General features: G+C 36.3%; 1 protein-coding gene across 11 annotated transcripts in view; it reads right to left on the reverse strand.

Moving 5' to 3' along the window:
• The window catches only part of GTDC1 (glycosyltransferase like domain containing 1), a 424,521-nt gene that overhangs the window by 344,954 nt on the left and 58,084 nt on the right, over window positions 1-21,483 (reverse strand). For all 11 annotated transcript variants that reach the window (XR_009009059.1, XR_009009061.1, XR_009009060.1 and 8 more), the window contains exon 2: window positions 2,470-2,533. The gene's annotated coding sequence lies outside the window, so the exon portion shown is untranslated. The remainder of the gene's footprint in view (window positions 1-2,469; window positions 2,534-21,483) is intronic.

The raw sequence follows: 21,483 nt of genomic DNA on the forward strand, positions 1-21,483 counted from the left end.
ACACGACGAAAGTTAGCAATATTCAGAAGGGTTTTCTGAAAAGTATGGCAAAAATGCAACTGTGAAGGAAATCTCTAGGAGAGCTGGAAAAGGCAAATTTAGCACAAGCTTCTATAAGGAACAATGCCATTTAGTAAATGTGGAAGTTGTGAGGAGAATGATGTCTCTATTTAAGAACAAGTTTTTTTTTTTCCATGATGGTGTTTTACATGAAGAAAGAGGAAGACGAGGGAAAAGAAATGGTATAAGTAGGAAAAACTAAGGCTGCTTGCTTTCCTTCAGTGAGGCTGGGAGGGTCGACCCTCTGCCTTATGAAAACCACTGCCAGAACCAAGCTACACAAAACATTTTGGCTGCCAGCCTAGAACAGTGCCAGGCTGTTTTTTATTTTTGCGCTAGGCTCCCTCAATTGAGACAGTGTGGGATTGTCACTTTGATGCACATAGAGAACAAAGAATAATATAGTACAGAGGGGGGGAATTTATTTTGCCCCTTTAAAGTCAGGTTAGCATTTTGTTTTCTTTGACAGGTCTTGAAAAGACCCAAGAAACAAAAGTTATGCTGAAGAATGGATCAATTGCCTAAAGAAATTAGCGTGAGTACAATATTGTCGACAGTTTAAAAGCCATTTGAGATTAACATTTTTAAAAAATCAGACTTAAAAGGGGTCCAAGTCATATATTTACCTGTTTAAGAGGCCAGAGACCAAGAAGTACATGATACACTATCACATAATCTTGTTTAAAATCTGAGGGTATGAAGGAAGGCCATAAAATCTTGCAAAAAAAGAACTAATATAAGTATTATAATTTTTAGGTCACTATTCAGAGGCAACTTTCTCAGCTGCTATTGTGAACCTGAGTTCTCCAAAATTAAATAATCTGATTAAAAGATTATAACATTAGAATCTGAATATTTTATGCCTTTTCAGGGAAAGAGGTGATAAACGATCGAAAATGTTTGAAGGATTAAACCACAAATCATCTACGAAGTTGCCACAGACACAAACAGGAAAACCATCTCTTCTATCCTATTCAATTCTGTACTAGAAGCAAAGCTAACACAAATGAGAAAGCCAAGTGTGTGCTGCTGCAAGCTTCAACTAAATCTACTATCTGAATCTGGAGACCGAAAACACCAATAAGCCATTAGCTCCTAGAGGTATGACCTTTTTCTCTCTAATGCACAAGATAAGTAGAGGTAGAGGTCCATTTTCTACAAACCAAATGAAAAGAAAGAATGAACTGTGACAAGCCCAGATCCCATGCTGGCATATTTTACACTAAGCTCAGCATCATCTAGAAGCAGTATGCTTCTCCCTGCCAATCAGAGGGGAAAAAGAAGTTGTGAAAACTACTACAGCGTTGATGAATAGCACCAAAGGTCTACGAGTCCCTTCCTCCTGCACATCTCCACTGAATCAGCTGTTAAAAGAAGACCAACGGCTGTTACAGAAATAGCAAGAACTAAAGCACTTGCCTCAGATGTTACACATAGAGGCATGGACCATTTACCACCTAAGCCTATCTAATTTCTGACAAAATGATCCCCTACCCAGTTGTGTTCATGGCCACAGATTCTGATAGCAAGTCACGATCAGTGATGGGAAAGGCAACAGGGGAGGGAGCACATGGGGAAGAAATCCAGAGAGAACAGTGGCCAAACTCCAAACAATATACATGCTTCTCTTACTTAAATTAGTGCCCATGCACAATACTTTGGGACAACAAAACCTGCGATAAAGGTTTCAGGTACAATGATTTGCTCTGGGCGGCAAGGGTAAGTCTGCCATATAATCAAAAAAAAAAAACATTATTTTGCTCCTCACTGTTCTCCTTTTGCATTTCCTTTCTTTCCTCTAGGATATACTGCTGATGCTATTACCGCATGGGACACTGATAGTTGTAGGCAAGGCATTCATGTATTGCCAAAGTGGTCCAGAGACTGATGTCTGGCTGGCTTTAATTCAGCAAGGAATATGAGGCAAAAGCAGGAAGCAAAAAGAATGAAAGGTATAGAAGAAGCCAGGGTAGAGCCTGTGTTTTCTGTTTATTAATGATGCAGATGAAATGGGGGGAAATCTAGAAAAAGCAGCCAAGCCAAGCGAATTACAAAGAAAGATTAAAGGAGCTAAATGTGTATAACTTGGCTGACAACCAAAGAACAATATGAGAGCTGTCCACAACTCTCCAAAGTATATACAAAAAAGAAGAGCAGGGAATTTTTATCTACTATTGAAGTGTGAATATATGAAATAATAATGAGATAAAATAAAAATAAAGAAATCTGACTTCAAGTAGCCAAGGAAGTAATCTGGTAAAACTTAAGAAAGGATATGCTTCCTCCTCTTTAGAAATATTTATCATCTACTGACCCACACTGCAGTAAAGAGTACACAATAGGAAATGACCACATACTGCCAGAGGACTTAATTGACAGAGAAATAAAAATGAAGTCCCATTTGCTTACCTGATGATCCAGATTTACGGATGTCTCTCTTTACATATGTCTGATCTGGCTAATGAAGAGATATCTGTGAAATCACAAAGGACATAGTTAGGTTGGTATCTTCAAATTAAGCCCAATCTGAATTCTGAATCCTGACCTGGACAAGAGTTTACTTAAATGATCTAGTAGTCTGATTCTTTGATATTCTAAGATGGGAGAAGAACCTCTAAGAACAGAAATACTTTGAGTCTTAACTAAGAGCTTTTTTCAGTCTTTCCAAGGATTTCCCAAATTAATTATGACTCAAAAAAATAATAATAATTCAGATTAGAAGTCCTTCACCTTGGTACATGGACAGCCTTCAGGAGTCTATGCACTCCTGAACGATATATGCAAAATGTGTGGGTTTACGTAAATGTATATGTCTCTGGGGAGAAGGTCAATAGTTTACGAGATTTGCACAAAGGTCTATAATACAAAAAACTGTGAGGAACCTCTGCTGAGTATAGTCTAAAATCTCAAAGGCAGGTTGGAATGCATATAGATAATCAATCCAGGTTTGGAAAACAATGGAGGTGCACAGACACTTGTAGATCTGGGGTAAACACCTTAAGAACACTACTTTCTGGGAGAACATAACATCAAGTTTAAACTGTTACTTAACTTACACAGCCCTATGTTCTCTGCCTGCCATACACAGTGAAGAGAATGATGGGTGGATATTCTGACTTTCCTGTTCTGTACAAGTTAAAGTCAGAATCCTTAGGTATATCAATACTGACAGGGTCAGAACTAACAGAGCAACCCATCCATAAAGAATCCTAGGGGCTTCCCTGGTGGCGCAGTGGTTGAGAATCTGCCTGCCAATGCAGGGCACACGGGTTCGAGCCCTGGTCTGGGAAGATCCCACATGCCGCAGAGCAACTAGGCCCGTGAGCCACAACTACTGAGCCTGCGCGTCTGGAGCCTGTGCCCCGCCGCAACAAGACAGGCCACGATAGTGAGAGGCCCGCGCACCGCGATGAAGAGTGGCCCCCACTTGCCGCAAATGGAGAAAGCCCCCGCACAGAAACGAAGACCTAACACAGCCAAAAATAAATAAATAAATAATTTAAAAAAAAAAAAAAAAGAATCCTATATGACAAGCAAAAAGGAGGGGCTATCAAAGCAGTAAGAAATGTGGCTCCCAAACAGTTTACATAGCACAAAATCACAGGATTAGCCAAACACATCTCCTAAAATAATTATTCAAAACAGTAATCAGAGTCAGAATAACCTACACCAGAAAAAAAAACAGGTTGGAGAACCTTCCAGACACCAACTGTGAACAAGATGGGAAAGCATTCACAGCCAGAGAGAGGATCTGGAGCTGAGGTGTCACCAAAACAACAACAATAAACAAACACTGAGAAGACATAAATCAAGGAAAGAGAAAAACAAAACAAAAAAACTTGAGATGGCTTATTTCACATAATGACTATAGAGTATATTCTCTCAAAGAAAATAGTGTATTTAGACATTCACCTCCTGAGCACCTCCCTGGCATTGCTCTGGTGCTGGGAATTCATCAGTGAACAAGACAAAGACAAGCTCTTGCCCTGCTGGAGCTTAATTTTGGGGAGGAGAGGAAGGAGGATGGGAGACAACTATATCAGCAATATCATTTCAATGTGTGATACGTGAAGTAAAACAAATAAATAAGATGTTGTGACCGAGACATGCAAGAACGGCCTACATCTATCTAGTACATCACAGAGATGTTCACTCCAATCCTCAAAGTTAGTCAGGGTCTTAGAGAATTGAGATGGGGGAGGGACGGTAGGGACAGCTAGTCAGACCTCTTCATTTCAGAGATGAAGACAGGAGAGCTAATCTGCAAGACAAAGAATCACAACCTCATTATTTCCGAACATCAAAATACACACACCTGGACTGAGTTAGGATTTTATGATACACGCTCTGTCTTCAGAAGAGAGGACTGAGAACAGGTACTGAACAGCATTCCTGAAAACCTGGCTGAGGATATTGAATACTTCATACCCTTAATATTTAATAAAGAACCACATTCTATCCAAATTCTTGGCAAGTTCCATTCAATTAAAAGAGTTTTGTTTTTTGCTTCTACAGACAAATCTGATCAATTTCTGCTGTCAAAAAAAGGTTACCCAAGGTCATGTTCTTAGGCCTCAAACCTAGGCAATCTGGCTCCAGGATCCCAAACTCTCATCACTACTTTTTGCAGACTCTACAGAAGTAAAATTTAAAGGAACAAAACAGCCTTAGATGGCTCCCAATATTCTTAAACTTATACACTCAACTAAGACCAGAAAAAGTCAAATTAAATAAAACCAAGTGTGATGAAAATTTAGAAGCAAAACTAGGTGAGTGGAGGAGAGGATAAGAATGAAATAAAGAAGACACAAAAGAGTCATCTGCTCTGAGCCTAAAGCATCCAAATGAGAATTTCTCAGGAATAGGAAAACATTACCATGTGGACATGAAAACTGTATGGGCCTCAGAAATGGGGTATGCCCACTGACGCCACAGAGGAAAGTCAGGCCTTGATTCATAACCAGGGAAACTTCCAAAGACTTCCATGTAATTCTGCTTCACAAAGCTGTGTGTGTGTGTGTGTGTGTGTGTGTGTGTGTGTGTGTGTGTGTGTGTGTGTGTGTGTGTATGTGGTATGTTGGGGAGATGGATTGGTTCTTAAAAGAATTTCAATGTTTAAAAAAAACTTACAGAAATAATTCCTATCTGAATAGGGCTGTACAGCCTATATTTTTAAATGCAGTTTCACACTTTTTTAAAAAACTTCCAAAATATAAAGCTCACAAGGTAAATATATAAATAAAAACATGGGAAAAAATAAATCAGCATATTGATTATATATGTATACATATGTCTAGAAGGAGGCACAAAAAAACAATAACACTGGTTCATGTGTATAAAGAATGTGAGTGTTAGGGACTGAGGTATAGGAGGAGCGATTTCGTATCCCTCGAAATTATATTTTCAATTTGAACCAAGTAAACAGTGATAATTCAAAAGTTTTAAAAACAGGGAACTCTACTCAATACTCCATAATGATCTATATGGGAAAAGAATCTAAAATAGAGTGGATATATGTATATGTATAACTGATTCACTGTGCTGTACAGCAAAAAGTAACACAACATTGTAAGTCAACTATAATCCAATAAAAAATTTTTAAAACAGAAATAACAAAAGAAAATTTTAAGAATAGTCTTGAAGTTCAAAAATAAAAATAAAATAATACTGAAGAGGAAAAGGGTATGGAAATCTATCCATATATATATATGTATGCATAGAGGGGTCCTTGCTGGTAGAGGAGTTGGGACTTTAGCCTCAGTGAAACTCTAGATTTCCACCTTCACACATCATCATCAACACTGCCCTCCACACCTCACAGTAAACCACCAGAGATACACAACAAACATGCATACACAGAGGCCATTTTAATTGGTAGATAATGCTGCTCAAATATCCTATATCTGAGAGCCTAATTGCTTAAAAACATCTAAAAAGACAGACGCACTTTAAAAAAAAGTAAAAAGAATTCTACAAGCTATCAACATAGAAATATATTTCATCCCTTTTTAAATAAAAAAAAAAGTTGTTTAAGGAAAAAAAAAAATCTGTCAGAGATTCCAAAAGATCAGTGATGCAAAGTTTCCCCAAAGCTAGAAATCTATGACATTATTTGCTTAACCTATAGTCTCCAACCTAAGAAAGCAACCCTGAGTCCTTTTCTTTTGAATGTGAGCATATTCTATGACATGTGTCATCTCACTGACCAAAAGTGATGCTGCAGACTTCACTGGGCAGCAGAGTGACCCATTCCTTCCTCCTTGGCCAAGAGAAAGTCTTCCACCCAAAGCTGTAAAGCTGTCAGGGATGTAGTAAGCCCTTTTCTTTAAACTTCTAACAGGTCAGAACTTTTCACAAAATCTACCCCCAAAAGAGGCTTATTCACATTAATTTGCTTTGTGTTGCCATCATTTATTGTCTTCATTTTTAATTTAGTGGTATTTTTAGCCAAATGAAATGAAATAACAGTCAGTTTTTCTCAATCTGTCTCAGCTCTACTCTTCATCTTCTGGGACCCAATTCATGTGATCCTTTAACAACTATTTATTTCACACCAAACTAGATATCTCCCTAAAGCTTACCAATCTAGCCTCCAGGCATATTTCTTAAATAAAAGCTGTAGATCTTTGTAAACGTAAAATTTGCATACTAAAGGAACAAATCAACTATCAAAAGACCTAGTACTATATAGCGGTTGCTCACCTCTAAGCAGAGTTTAAAATTCATTTCAATTTATTATTTTTTTAAAGAAACAGCTATTGACTTTTTCCCTTTGCAAATTACTGTGTTTAATGGCCTAGTTAAATTAGAGGTGATAGTGTGAAGCAAGTGTTTTAAATTGGTAAATTCTAAACCTTTTAATAAAAGCACATCAGTCAGAAGTTTTAATAAGACTCAGCAGGACAGAGAAGAATTAACAGTCTGTAGGTATCAAAAAGGGGTGATAGACAATGATAACCTTAATCATTTGCATAGGGATTTATAATTTCATTGCTTAAAGGTTAATGAAATTATGTGGTATTTTGCCTACTCTTTTTTTTTTCTTTTTGCTATTTTTTTTAACATCTTTATTGGAGTATAATTGCTTTACAATGATGTGTTAGTTTCTGCTGTATAACAAAGTGAATCAGCTATACATAAACATATATCCCTATATCTCCTCCCTCTTGCGTCTCCCTCCCACCCTTGCCTACTCTTATCCAGTAATGGATGCCTTGGTTTGTATACAATTATTGACTGAATCATGTAACAGAAGAAATGACTGAAATATTACCAATTAATCTGCTGCATTTTTTTAATATACTCCTGGGTGCCCACCTATCATAATCTGTTCTAACCAATAACTGGGTACCCTAAAATAAAAACATAAGGTTTCCAACAGCATCTCTTCTGAGATGAGAAGAACAAACTCATAATTAAAACTCTAAAAGTACAGTAGGTTGCTAAAGTGATTTTTTAATTAGATACATTCCTTTATTTACTTTGTACTTCAAGTCAACTATTGCTAAATAGTTGCTTCTGCCAAATAGTAACATAAAATACAGATTGATGAGTATATTCAAGACACTGTAGGGTGAAACTGGATGGAGAAATTCAAACAATAGACACAAATAATGAGAAGAGTTAAAGTAATAAAGAATTCTAGGTTGGAGCAATTGTTTTCAATCATCACAGGGCAAAAAAAACACACTACAGTGGCCTTGCCTCACTGAGCACCCAGGAGGTGTTCAAGGCCAGTGCTTTGCTTGGTACCCAGTTCTAATGGAAAACTGCAAAGAGTCTAGCTTTAGGCAGAGTGGCGTTACCTACTCTGGCTGCACAATAGAATTACCTGGAGGGCTAAAAAAAGCTGATACTTAAACCACATGATCAAAGATTTTGGTTTCGTCCCTAATTTTTAGAAGCTCCCAGGTGACTTCTTACACGTGCAGCTATGTGAGAAATACTGCTATAGGGCACTGGGTCTCAAACTGTGGTCCCTGGACAAGCAACGGAAGCAACAGCAGCAGCAGGTGGAAACTTACTGGAAATGCCAATACCCAGGCCCCATCCCAGGCCTACTGAACTAGAAACTCCAGGCTGGGGTCAGGCAATCTGTATTCTGATGAGCCCTTCAGGAAATTCTGATGTACACTAATGTTTGAAAACCACTGCTTTAGAGTAAGAAGAATCTGGGCTTCCATCATCTCTCCAGAATTTACTGACTGAATGACCACTGGTCAGCTCTCTAAACCTCACTTTCCTCACCTGCAAAATAATAAAGTTAGCTATGATTTGTAAACCTGTATTATGTGCAGAGAATGTGCTAATAAGCACTTTATATACATTAATTAATTTAACACAACAAGCTTACCAGGTAGATATTAATATCATGTACACCCACTGAACATTACAAAGCGAGGAAGCAGAACTGAAATTTGAACTCAAGTCTTTCAAATTCCAAAATCATTGTTCTTTCCCTGTTCCACAAAATGTGCTGGTCTGCCCTTGCTCCCTCTCTTCCTTCCTCCCTCCCTCCCTCCCTTCCTTCTTTCCTTCCTTCCTTCCTCCCCCTCCCTCCCTCCGTCCTTTCTCCTTCTTTCCTTTACTCCTATCTGTTTCTATTTGTCTGTCTTTCTCACTTTCTCCGGAAATTTATTTTCCTACTACAAAGCTAGAGATTAACTAGCATGCACCAAGTGACTACTGCCATAGGCCAGAAAGAAAAGGATTAAAATTTTAAAAATTTTAAAATCACAGTAATGACATTACTACATGCAGACACACATTCTGCAAAATATAGAAACACATATGATTTAATTCTAAAGTGGTGAGTCAAAAACAGAAGAAACTCAGGAGTTCATGAGACTGGAGCTCAGAGACCACGGCATGACGCCAGGAAGAAGTACGGCGTATTCTGAAACAGGGTGAAAAGTCTGTCCAGAACAGCAGGAGAAACAAATGGTTACAGAGAAGTAGAAAACAAAGCTAAGTAAGCTCAATGGGTCCAGATTGAGACTTAGAGTAAGAAATATTTCACTTTAGTAAATATATAAAATCTTTTTTCACAGAATATTTTTGACACACTGATAGTAAAAAGGTAAAGTCAAATCATAGATACTTATTCTAGAAAAAAATCAACCTAGGATTATACTGGAAAAAAATATACAGAAAAAAAAGTCATTTCTATTGCAGAAAGTGTTCCATATGATCCCCCCTTTTTATAGTGTTTCCATGGGCTATTCATATGCATTGCACAGTATTTTCAATCATTCACTAATCCAACCAACACTGACTGATTACATTGAGTTAGGCATCAAGGATAAAACAATAAATAAGTTACTGACCCAGGGCACATGGAGCATTTATGTAAGAAACAGACTGCAAATGTTTTATGCAACATGTACATGAAGTTATTAGGAATTCCAAAGGCCACTAAAGACAGACCAATTCTTAGGAATGACTTCTGTGAAATTCCTGAAAGTCAATGAGGTATAAACTAGCCAAAACGTTCTGCATATAACATGCAAAAGTACTTTGTTTATGCTAGCATCACGGTCATCAGCTTACAAGTGGAGCATCCCAAGTCCCATTCACATTGAGGCTGACTATGGCTAAAAAAGGCAGGCACATGTAAAATCTAGAGGTAAGCTTTTTAACACATCATTCATTTCACTTTTCCTGAAGAACTAATGAAGAAACTACGCTCAGAAACCCACTGGAAGAGTCTACCTATGTATTAATGAAGGAAAATGTGAGGCACAATGGGCTGACCGAATTCACTAGCATCTCTGCCAATGATAGTCCAGGGCTGTATAACACCTTCTTTAGTTCTACTCTGACAACTCCACGATGCACATTTATCTCTAAGAACCAGTTTAGGAAGCAAGTATATCCACCAAACTATGCTTAAATGATGAGGTGCTAGAGTTATTTTGTCCCAGAATAAATCTGAACCAAATTTGCTATGATATTAGAAATTATAGCATTTTTCAAACTAAATATATTTAAGAAGCATCAGCAATGGATCTTTAGTAGCCATTTATTAACAACTTACACAAATATAATAATCAAAGAACTGAATCCCAAAGTTAAAAACTACCCAGTAAACCACTAGTTTTTATCCCATATAGTATCAAGTATATATATAGTGTTAAAGTTAAAACAATGGTATAAAAAGACTTTCCAAGTACTCTGAGTAATAAATTTCTTTGGCCCCAAGAGATCCAATTCATATTTACTACTGTATTTTACTAAAATTCAATCACCTATCATCTCATTCTTTAGTAATATAAACTGTATATGACAAAGTGGTAGGATGAAAAGGTTGGTATATGAAAATAGTTCAATTTTGATAAAAGTGGTTGGTATAAAATCATCTTTTAAAATATTCAGACAATGCCATCCAGATATCCACCTGCGCTTGGATCTATAAGCCTTAAAGAACCTGTTTAGATTTACTGAAGCTATACCTGCTGTCAAGAAACAAAAAATTGTGAAGGCTGATCAAACACAACTTTGCCTCTAGGATCATGTTAATGTTTTCCACTAACACCATCCTAAAAGTTAACAGTCAATGTAATCCAAAGGTTTCTCTTTACTTCTATATTTAACTCATCACAGGTTTGATCAAGCGTGCAAATCCCTTTGGGCTCAGGGTTCCCATCAAAATGTCTTATAGGAACATTAAAAATTGAATGGGCATAAACAACTCCAACAGTGCGGAGCTCATGACAGCATCCCTGTGATCCTTGTGTTTCATGTGCAACAACACTGGGGAAGTTTGCAAGGGAATCTGAGCTACTAATTACTAGCTTTTGCTTGAGGGCAGGTGTTCCGATCTCTACAGGTGTCTAGGCCGCAGCGCTCTGCCTACTTCATTGCCTCCTGAAGACGTTCACTATAACGACTTGCTGAAGCCCTGCAAAACATCTGATAGAATGCTAAACTGTTGGGTGTTCAGGAAGAAACATGTTGTGACTCCTTAAAGATACTGTTAAGGAGAAATAGCAGTTGGAGAGGCTTTACATGCTTTGTGAAAGAATAATATAAGACAGTTAAAAAGTAAATATAAAATTATATCTATCAATCACACACATTAAATGAGGATACCCATGCTGTCTCAATAAGTACAGAAAGTTTTTCAAAGAAAATACTGTTATTTTTTAAACAGGATATAAGAAAGAACAAACTAGCTAATGATAATCTTATGGTAGTCCATTTTTTTTTCATTCGTGCCAGTGCTGGGTATGCAATTTTAGAAGGATCAAAAACGATGAGAAGTTATCCACTAAAAGAAATTAGCAAACAAAATAGTCATCTGCTGATTGGAGAGGCATATATACCATTCACATGTGATGCCACTTACAGTATTAACATTCCTTAAGGTCTTTCCCATAATACTTTAAAAGAAATAACGCTTAATAATGAAAAGACACACAAACCAGAGAAAAACACGTGCTGCTCTGCTACTTGCTACCTGTGTAATCTTGGGCAAGAAACTTAACCTTTCTGAGCTTCAATTTCCTCATGTAATAATAAATAAGACCCACCTCATCAGGGGGTGTTTTTAAATAACAGAATGTCCCTTAACTATTCGAGCGAGAGCTTGACACACAGTAACTGCGTAATAAATTGTAATTAGCATCATGAAAACTTCTAAATACATTAGTCTGTTGTTCTTAGTAGAGCACTAGCCAATAAAAAGCATCTTGGAAAGTAAGGATTCATCAGTGGTATGCTATTCAAAAATTTGTTATACGGTGCATCTTTTTGAATAAAAATATTTGTCCTTGCTTTTAAGCAGTCAATCAATAAGCAAATACACAAACACAACATTTAACTAATTCTTTCTTTTTTTTAACATTTTAAAAATATTTATTTATTTATTTTTGGCTGCTTTGGGTCTTCATTGCTGCGCGCGGGCTTTCTCTAGTTGCAGAGAGCGGGGTCTACTCTTCGTTGCGGTGCGTGGGCTTCTCATTGCAGTGGGCTTCTCTTGTTGCAGAGCACGGACTCTAGAACGCAGGCTCAGTAGTTGTGGTGCACAGGCTTAGTTGCTCCGTGGCATGAGGGATCTTCCCGGACCGGGCTCGAACCCGTGCCCCCTTCATTGGCAGGTGGGTTCTTAACCCCTGCGCCACCAGGGAAGTCCCGTATTTTTAAATATTTATTTTATTTATTTATTTCGTTGCACCAGGTCTTAGTTGCGGCACACAGCCTTCTTAGTTGAGGCATGCGAACTCTTAGTTGCAGCATGCATGTGGGATCTAGTTCCCTGACCTGCGATTGAACCCAGGCCCCCTGCATTGGGAGCGCAGAGTCTTAACCACTGTGCCACCAGCAAAGTCCCTAACTAATTCTTCAGTATCTGAATAATCATTCATCTTGGTGAAAATCCTTTATTTTTTAATATTGAAATTTTGTGGAGAAACTAGTCATGTTTTATAAGAATAAAGGAATGTTCTAATAATATTTCAAATTTCATCTACTAAAGAATCTTTTTGATAATACTAAGGTTAACATTCTTAGACAATGAATCTGCTAGAATAAGGAAATGGCCATAAATGATAATATATTTTTACCAATTATTTTCATCCAAAATTCCCTATTTAGTGTTTTTCTTTAACCAAATGTAATTAAGATGGTATTTCAGATCATCATTAATATTAATCAACTGTGTAACCAAAACATCACTGTTTTTTTTAAATTTTAATAAAATCAAGAGTTAAAATTGTTTCCGACTAGTCTCAAAGGAAACAAATAGAGGAAAAAGGTTTAAAGCAAAATGTGGACAAAATACATAAAAATAACATAGTATTTCCAAGATTAAGAATAATGAGACCCCTGGGAATGATCAGAATATAACTGTTGGAAATCATATCCCTCCCACTCTCAGTAGACTATTACATCAGAGACTTATTTCTTCCAATCTGGACAATGCAATAACCTTCTGTTCTCTCTTCCTTTAAACCCTTCTTCCTCCTTTCCATCAGCCAGTTTTCAGTGGCATCCCAACCACTAAGAAGGTTAAGAACTGACCTGCTGTGCTTTTCTTAACTCAGACCTAACTAATTACGTCACACACTTACACAAAGATATACTCTAATGGGGAAGACAGGCACATAGATACTTAAACAGGTGTGCGTGTGTGTGCGCGTGCATGCTCACATGTGAGTGTACATGCATGCATGAGTGTGCACGTACAAAGTACTACGAGAGGATAAACCAGAGGTCAATTCATTTTGCCGACCATAAGTCAAGGAAGAATTCATACAACTGATGGTAGGTGGGTGAAATAGTCCCTACAAAACAGATTCAAAGCTTCAGGCCTTGGGCATCCATTATCAAGTCTCAGTCTACCCTGTTCCAACTGCTTCCCACACTCTCCTCACGTGGACCTAGATGTCCTCATTCTCTAAACATAGTGGACACTTTGCGGTCACCTGGCCTCTGCCAGTCTCTCTGCCTTATACAGTAGTTAAATGACTATGCAGTTATTTAAAATGATGTTGCAGAAAAATACTTAATGACATGGAGAAATGTCCATATTATAAAATGAAAAATGACAGGTCAAAATATAGCTAAAGGTAATCCATAGGTAATGGATTGTCTATGAAAACATTAATGGTAATTTAATTTTTTTTTCTTTTTTTCTCAATGCTTCTCTGGTTTTCCAAATTTTCTAAATAGTAACTTTGTAAATGGGGGGAAAAATACAAATTTTAATGCAACTCATCACTCTATTTATAAATAGTATCACTTCATGAAGCCTTCCCTGACATCCAAGCCAGAATTATTTTTTCCCTCCCCACTGTACCATTAGATGCCACTATTAGAACATTGGTGCAATCTGCTTTGTAACAGGTAATAGTTTATGTCTCTTCTCCTATTTGATTTAACCTGCTGAAGAGAGGACTATGTGTAAGCCATCACAGTATAGGCTAAATGGAATATGCCTGGGCTTCTGAAGACAATCCCCCAAAATGAGGAAATTTTAAAAATAGCCTGTGCATTACTTTAAAAAAAAAAAAAGAGTACTGACTGACTGGTTTTGAGAAGGATAATCACCATTAAGTTCTCAAGTTGGTTGCTCTTATCCATTGCTGTTTAGTCCCATCCCACATATACTGTCTCTCTCAAATTGACTACTGAAACATTTTTTCTTTTGTCTGAAGGCTTCAGTGAAGCAGTGTTTAAACGGAGATCTTCAGGATTTCTTAACAGATACACATTTATCATTTCAAAATGCCAGTTCCTTAAGGATTTGGTTAGTAGAACATCAGTTACCCAAAGTGTTACTATATTAAATAATTTTAGAATTATTTTTCTTTATGTGAGTATAAGATTTCCAAATTAACTAGAAATTTAAATATGTTTGGTGTAGCAAAGATGAAAAAAACTTTTCATAATGTTTGGCTTTTATTTAGAACTAGTTTCAAAATGACTAATAAATGAAGCAGCATAAATTCTAGAAACAGAACGTTTCTGGGCAAAACCAGAAAACTCCAGCCATTCTAATATGCAAAGGATTCTTAACTCTTTCCTATAAAAACAGGTAAACGTTTCAGTACATTTGATAAAAAGTCATAAAAGGATTCTAATATTTCATCTTGGTGGGGCTATTTTCTCCACGAGATCAACTGCTACTTTTCAGCATGCTTTAGAATAGACTACATATGAATAAGAGGAGCCACAAAGAACAGAATGTTATGAAGTAAAGAGCTATTTTATCCACCCTAACTCTCCTATCCCCAGAGGTCCGAGCAGTAGGGCATAAGGACAAGGCAAATGGCCTTTTACACAGCAAGGTTAAACTGTCTACTGAATGACAACGGTATGGAATAAAGAAGGTATTAAATTCTAATAACAACAACAGGATCTGTAGATTTTTATTTCTTGTATTGTTTATCAACTTTTATAAATAAGCAAACGAGGAGATAACAGTTTAACTACTAAAGGATAATTTGCTCTACAAAATAACGTCATGAGTTGGTTTTATATATTAAGTTACATGAAATATAGATTTAAGTTATTACAGAGAGAAGACAAGGTAGAAAAACTTGAAACCCAAAATAATAGGAATAACACCAACTGAACTTCATTTGAGCATCTCAAAAATTTTAATATAATAAAACATATTGTTCATTTAAAAAAAATTAATTTGCCATCAATTTTTCAAGAAAATATCTTCTGCATTTAGCAAAACACACTACTAAGAATTCTAGAAAATGCAAACCAATCTACAATACAGAAAGCAGAAGCAATTTCCTGGACACTGAGATTGGAGGTGGAGGGGGGTTGACTTCAAGGGGGCACAAGGGAACTTTCTGGGGTGATAGAAACATTCCAAATCATAATTGTGGTCATAGTCATACAAGTGTGTACTTTCGTCAAAACTCATCACATTGCCCACTTAAAATGGGTACAGTTTACTGTAAGTAAATTATACCTGAATAAAATTGATATAAAAAAATACATTCTTAACAGTTGATCATGGCTGACAATCATCCCAACAACCTAATGACTTCTTTGTAAATTCATTGTGTTTCTGACACACAAGGCTAAAGACACCATGAGTAAAAACTAGCTGAGTGATATCACTAGTTTACAGTCACCAGTCACAATAACGTACTACTGAGCTTAATGCACTGCCACCCACACTGTGCTTACCACATATTACTTTATATTACTGGTTAGTTTTTTTTTCTCCTGAATAGGTCTCCAGGCAAAAAAATGTGCCATGTATTTATTAGCATCCTGCAAGCTCTAGCTCAATTTGTTTCACAAACTAAAGGGTTTACACATTGATTTACACCATGAAATACTTCAGACAAGTAATGTCATTTCTTCCTAATGCTAAAAAAGCAACAGCTTTCAAAAAATTATAAGAACAGCTCTATTGATTTCTCATGCTGGACAGTGTTATTTTAGAAGATTAATCCAGACTTTTTAATAATCACATTTAAACTATTATTTAATACTTGAGAAAGTAAATTCTTTAATAGGTATTAAAGAGCCAACAGAACTTATAAAACAAGCTACTGTATAAGAGTGTATTTTCTTTAAAGTAAAAATATTACAATTTTATTTCCTTCCATTATGACAGTGTTTCTACTGTATATAAATTTTACTAAAATGATTACCAATAATGTATCTATTTTTAAAAGTAACATATCTCACACTTAATAAAAGAAATTGGTTTAAGATAACTTGTTTCACAAATCTTAACAAAAAACATTTAAATAGTTTACTAATTATTATTTTAAAAATTAATTACACAGTAATCAAGCCAGTGTGGTACCTGTGAAAGAACAGACAAATAGATCAAAGGAACAGAAAAGAGAGCCCAGAAATAGACCAACACAAATATAGTCAACTGAACTTTGACAAAGGAACAAAGGCAATTCAATGAAGGATAGTTTTTTCTACAGATGGTGATGGAACAACTGGACATCTACAGGTAAAAATTTGAATCTAGATATAGACATTATACCCTTCACAAAAAAATAACTCAAAATGGATCACAGGCCTAAATGTAAAATGCAAAACTATAATACACCTGGAAGATAATACATGAGAAAATGCAGATGACCCTGGTTTGGCCATGACTTTTTAGACACAACACCAAAGGCACAATTGGGGGCGGTGGGGGGGAGGGAAGCTGGTAAGTTGGATTTCATTAAAATTAAAAACTTCCTCTCTGCAAAAGACATGTCAAGAAAATAAGACAACCCACAGACTGGGCAAAAATATTTGCAAAAGACATACCTAATAAAGGACTCATCCAAAATATACCAAAAATTTAAAAAAAAAACAAAAACTCTTAAAACTCAACAATAAACAACCCAATTTTTTAAAATTTATTTTTATTGAAGTATAGTTGAATTACAATGTTGTATTAATTACTACTGTACAGCAAAGTGGCTCAGTTATACATGTATATACATTCTTTTTCATATCTTTTCCATTATGGTTTATCACAGGATATTGAAATATAGTTCCCTGTACTATACAGTAGGACCATGTTGTTTTTCCATTCTATATATAACAGTTTGCATCTGCTAATCCCAAACTCCCACTCCTACCCTCTCCCACACCCCTCCCTCTTGGCAACCACCAGTCTATTCTCTGTCCCTGATTTTGTTTCTGTTTCACAGATAGGTTCATTTGTGTCATATTTTAGATTCCACATATAAGTGATATCATATGGTATTGAAAAAACCCAATTTTAAAATGAGCAAAAGATCTGAACAGACATCTCATCAAAGATGATATACAGATGGCAAATAAGCATATGAAAATGCTCAACATCATATGTCATTAGGGAATAGTAAATTAATACACACCTATTAGAACAGCTAAAATCCAAAACATTGACAACACCTGAAATACTGAAGAGGAGGTGAGGCAACAGGAACTCTCCTTCATTTGTAGTGGGACCACAAAATGGTTCAGCCTCTTTTGGAAGACAGTTTGGCAGTTTCTTACAAAATTAAAACTAAACATATTCTTACCATACAATCCAGCAATCATGCTCCTTGGTACTTACACCCACACAGAAACCTGCACACAAATGTTTACAGCAGCTTTATTCAGAATTGCCAAAACTTGGAAACAGCCAAGCTATCCTTCAAAAGGTGACTGGATAGGGCTTCCCTGGTGGCGCAGTGGTTGAGAGTCTGCCTGCCAATGCAGGGGACACAGGTTCGAGCCCTGGTCTGGGAAGATCCCACATGCCACGGAGCAACTGGGCCCGTGAGCCACAATTACTGAGCCTGCGCGTCTGGAGCCTGTGCTCCGCAACAAGAGAGGCCGTGATGGTGAGAGGCCTGCGCACCGCGATGAAGAGTGGTCCCCACTTGCCGCAACTGGAGAGAGCCCTCGCACAGAAACGAAGACTCAACACAGTCATAAATAAATAAATAAATAAATAAAGAAGGTGAATTTCTTTAAAAAAAAAAAAAAAAAAAAAGGTGACTGGATAAACGGTACATCCAGACAGTGGAATATTATTCAGCACTAAAAAGAAATGAGCTATCAAGCCATGAAAACACATGGAATAGTCTTAAATGCATATTGCTAAGTGAAAGAAGCCAATGTGAAGAGGCTACATACTGCATGATTCCAACTATAAGATATTCTGGAAAAGGCAAAACTATTGAGACAGTAAAAACATCAGTGGTTTGCCAGGGGATTTACAGGAAAGAGGGAGGGAGGGATGAATAGGTGAATCACAGGGGATTTTTAGGGCAGTGAAGCTATTCTGTATGATATTACAAGGGTGAACACATGTTTCATTGTACATTTGTCAAAACCTTTAGAATGTCTAACACAAAAAGAGTGAACTTTAATTTAAACTAAGGACTTTTGTTGACAATGATGGATCAATGTTTGTTCATGGATTGTAACAAATGTACCACTCTGGTGGGGATTTGATGGTGGGGGAGGTTAGGGAGGGGAGACCCTCTGTACCTTCCACTCAATGTTTCTGAACCTAAAACTGCTCTAAAAATTAAAGACATTATTTTTAAATTAATTACATAAGAAATTATTTTAAAGTTAATTACCTGAGAAAGTTCTTTCCTTTTTAAAATCCAGATCTTGTGTGTGCAGTTTAACATGGAAATGCAATGCAATGGCTCTCCTGCTCATAAACCAAAAGGATCCACCTTTTCTTTAAAACATGTCAGGTCATTTAAAAAGTATCTTTCTCCAAGAGAAGTTCATGGTTTGTGGTTTTATGAGAAATTCAACAAGCTTCCCATATTGAGGAGCAGTTCTTATTGTCAAAATCTTAAGTTTTACAATGACAGCTTCACTTTTACAATGATGGTTTCAAAAGATTATGTTCCCAATGCCAATAAAGAAACGTATGCACCAAACAGCTAACAGGTACCAGTATGTGTCATCGACACAAGGGTTTTACCATATTATATACAATTGATTTCTTCACTCAGTCTCTTGACATTTATTGCTTTTCTCTCCCAATATATGAAAAAATTAATGCTTAAGGGCCTCCCAATCCAAAATATAATAATAATTAAGAATTAACAGTATAAAAGTATCATATTAAATATAAAGCAACTTTAATTCAGACATCTAATTTTACAAACAAAAATTAAAATGTAATATTAAGATCTTTTACCACCGGCTTCTTAATATTTTCACAAAGAAACCACCCAACAATGTTGACCATGATATTTTTAAGTCTAGTAAGAGCTGGATCATTTACGAAACAATCAAAATTTGGGGGAGGGGGGGTTAAACAACAATAAAGTCAACAAAAAGGTTTTAATTCTGAGGAATGGTATAGTCTTAAACTCTTCATAGATATGTGAATTGAAGAAAAAGAGAAGGCAGGAGTTATAAGTATACAAAAAGCTATCATCCAGACAAGGTGATTAGTGGCAAAATATGTGAAATTACCACAAGATGATTTTAGATTAAGACATTAAAACCATCTTGATATCAGATTTTTATTAAAGCTAAGATTAGCATTCAAAGGATTTGAATCAACACTTTTTTAGAAACTATATATTATATGTGAAGCACTATGACAGATGCCTGCCTCCAATGGACTTACAGTCTCAATGTAAAGACACAGTGGACACAAGAGAAATCAATATTAGTCAGAAGGGATAAGTGATCAGTTGAGAGAAGCATGAGAAAGAAAAATTATGGTTGATTGAGACATCTTTAAGTCTTAATAATTTGGGAGAATGAGTTTCCATTAAATGAGGTAGTAAACAGAACCACATTTTGCAAGGAAGATAAACAATTTCATTTTGAATGGGAATTTTGAGGTACTATTAGTATTTAGTAAGCATTTGGAGCTCAGGAGGAGTCAATGCCAAACTGCTAATCCAAAAATCATTAGACTATGAGATGATGGATGATAACTAAACTGATTGTGGTAATCATTTCATAATATATGTAAGTCAAGTCATTATGCTGTACACCTTTAACTTCTACAGTGGTTTTTTTCAGATCTCAATAAAGCTGAAAGAAAACCAAACAAATAATAAAAATTAAACTAGAGGTGAAGATTAATGACATAGGAGTAGACGAAGTCACTCAGGAAGAGAAAACTAACCTAGAAAAAAAATGGACTGAAAATGGGTCTTTGGAAAACCTCCTGATTTAAGGGGTAAGTAGCTAAGGGCAGGGGGAGAGGAAGGGTAACAAAAGGGAGGATGAGAGGGAGTGACAACGAGCATACCAGTGAGCCAGCAGAGACAGTTTAAAAAAAAAAAAATGACAGTAGGAAGACACTGTTACCCTAGTCTCTACTCCAGAAACAAACCAAAAAAAAAAAAAAAAGAAAAGCAAAAGAACAAAAAATAATGAATACCTCATCTTCAATGAAACAAAGACACAGCCACAACCACAAACCACAAACTATTAAAAAAAAAAAAAGAAAGAAAAATGTGATACCTGGAATCAAATGAGGAGTCATGCTGACCACACCCCCTCAGATCTCAGGCAGGATAGACTTCCCTAAAGTTGGAACAGTTCTAAACCCCATTCAAGGAAACTCTGATTAGAGCAATGATGTTTAAGCATCTACCTAGGAGAAAATAAAAGAGGTTTCTCCAGAAAATCATGGTCTACACCACAGAAGGACAGAGGAAACATCAACATGTTTTTATTGTCAATGACTAGTTTCCAAGCTCAGAGATAGTGCCAAATGGGAGGAAAGAGACAAATGGGAAGGAGTTATCACCAAACCACTCCTATGACTCACAGGAACTCAAAGTCACAGTGACCTTCACAGCACTGCAAACTGAGGTGAGCCATGTCCCCAGATCAAAGGAACCATCTTGGATGAAGAAGTGTTTAAGTTAAAAATCTCCATATGTAAGTGCAAACTGATGTCATTTATCCCCTCTCCCTACTACTCAATACTTGCATCTGACCTCATACTTTTTTCAGGTAATACCTGTTTTTAAAGGAATTAAGCCCATTCAAAAATGAGTATGAACTAGAAAGGAATCAACAAAAAATTTACACAGAACTACTGAGGATTGGAGTGGAAGGATATAAGCAAATGGCAGATGAAAAAGATAATGTTTTAGGAAACAGAGGAATTACTCACAAACAATTTTCCACAGTTTAAATTACAGAGAATATGAGCTACTCAAAGAAAAGTATGAAATATCTAAGAGAAGATAAGAAAATTAAGAGATGAAAAAGCAAACTGTAAGGCTAAAGAAGCTGGAGACTGAGAGAAAAAAAAAAAACATAGATTAAAGCCACAAAGTAAGCAACAAAAAAAACACAACATGCAATACTGAAACAGTCAGAAAAAGAGAGGATGGGCATTAAAAAAGCACACAAAATGAAAAGGTTTGAAAGATATATAAGAGATGAGATGAGATAATCAATATAGAAGATGAAAGAGATCTAGCCAATACACACTTGGCATTCTTGCAAAAGAAACCA

This window comes from Balaenoptera acutorostrata, chromosome 8 (genome assembly GCF_949987535.1).
Source record: "Balaenoptera acutorostrata chromosome 8, mBalAcu1.1, whole genome shotgun sequence".
Taxonomy (NCBI): Eukaryota; Metazoa; Chordata; class Mammalia; order Artiodactyla; family Balaenopteridae; genus Balaenoptera; species Balaenoptera acutorostrata.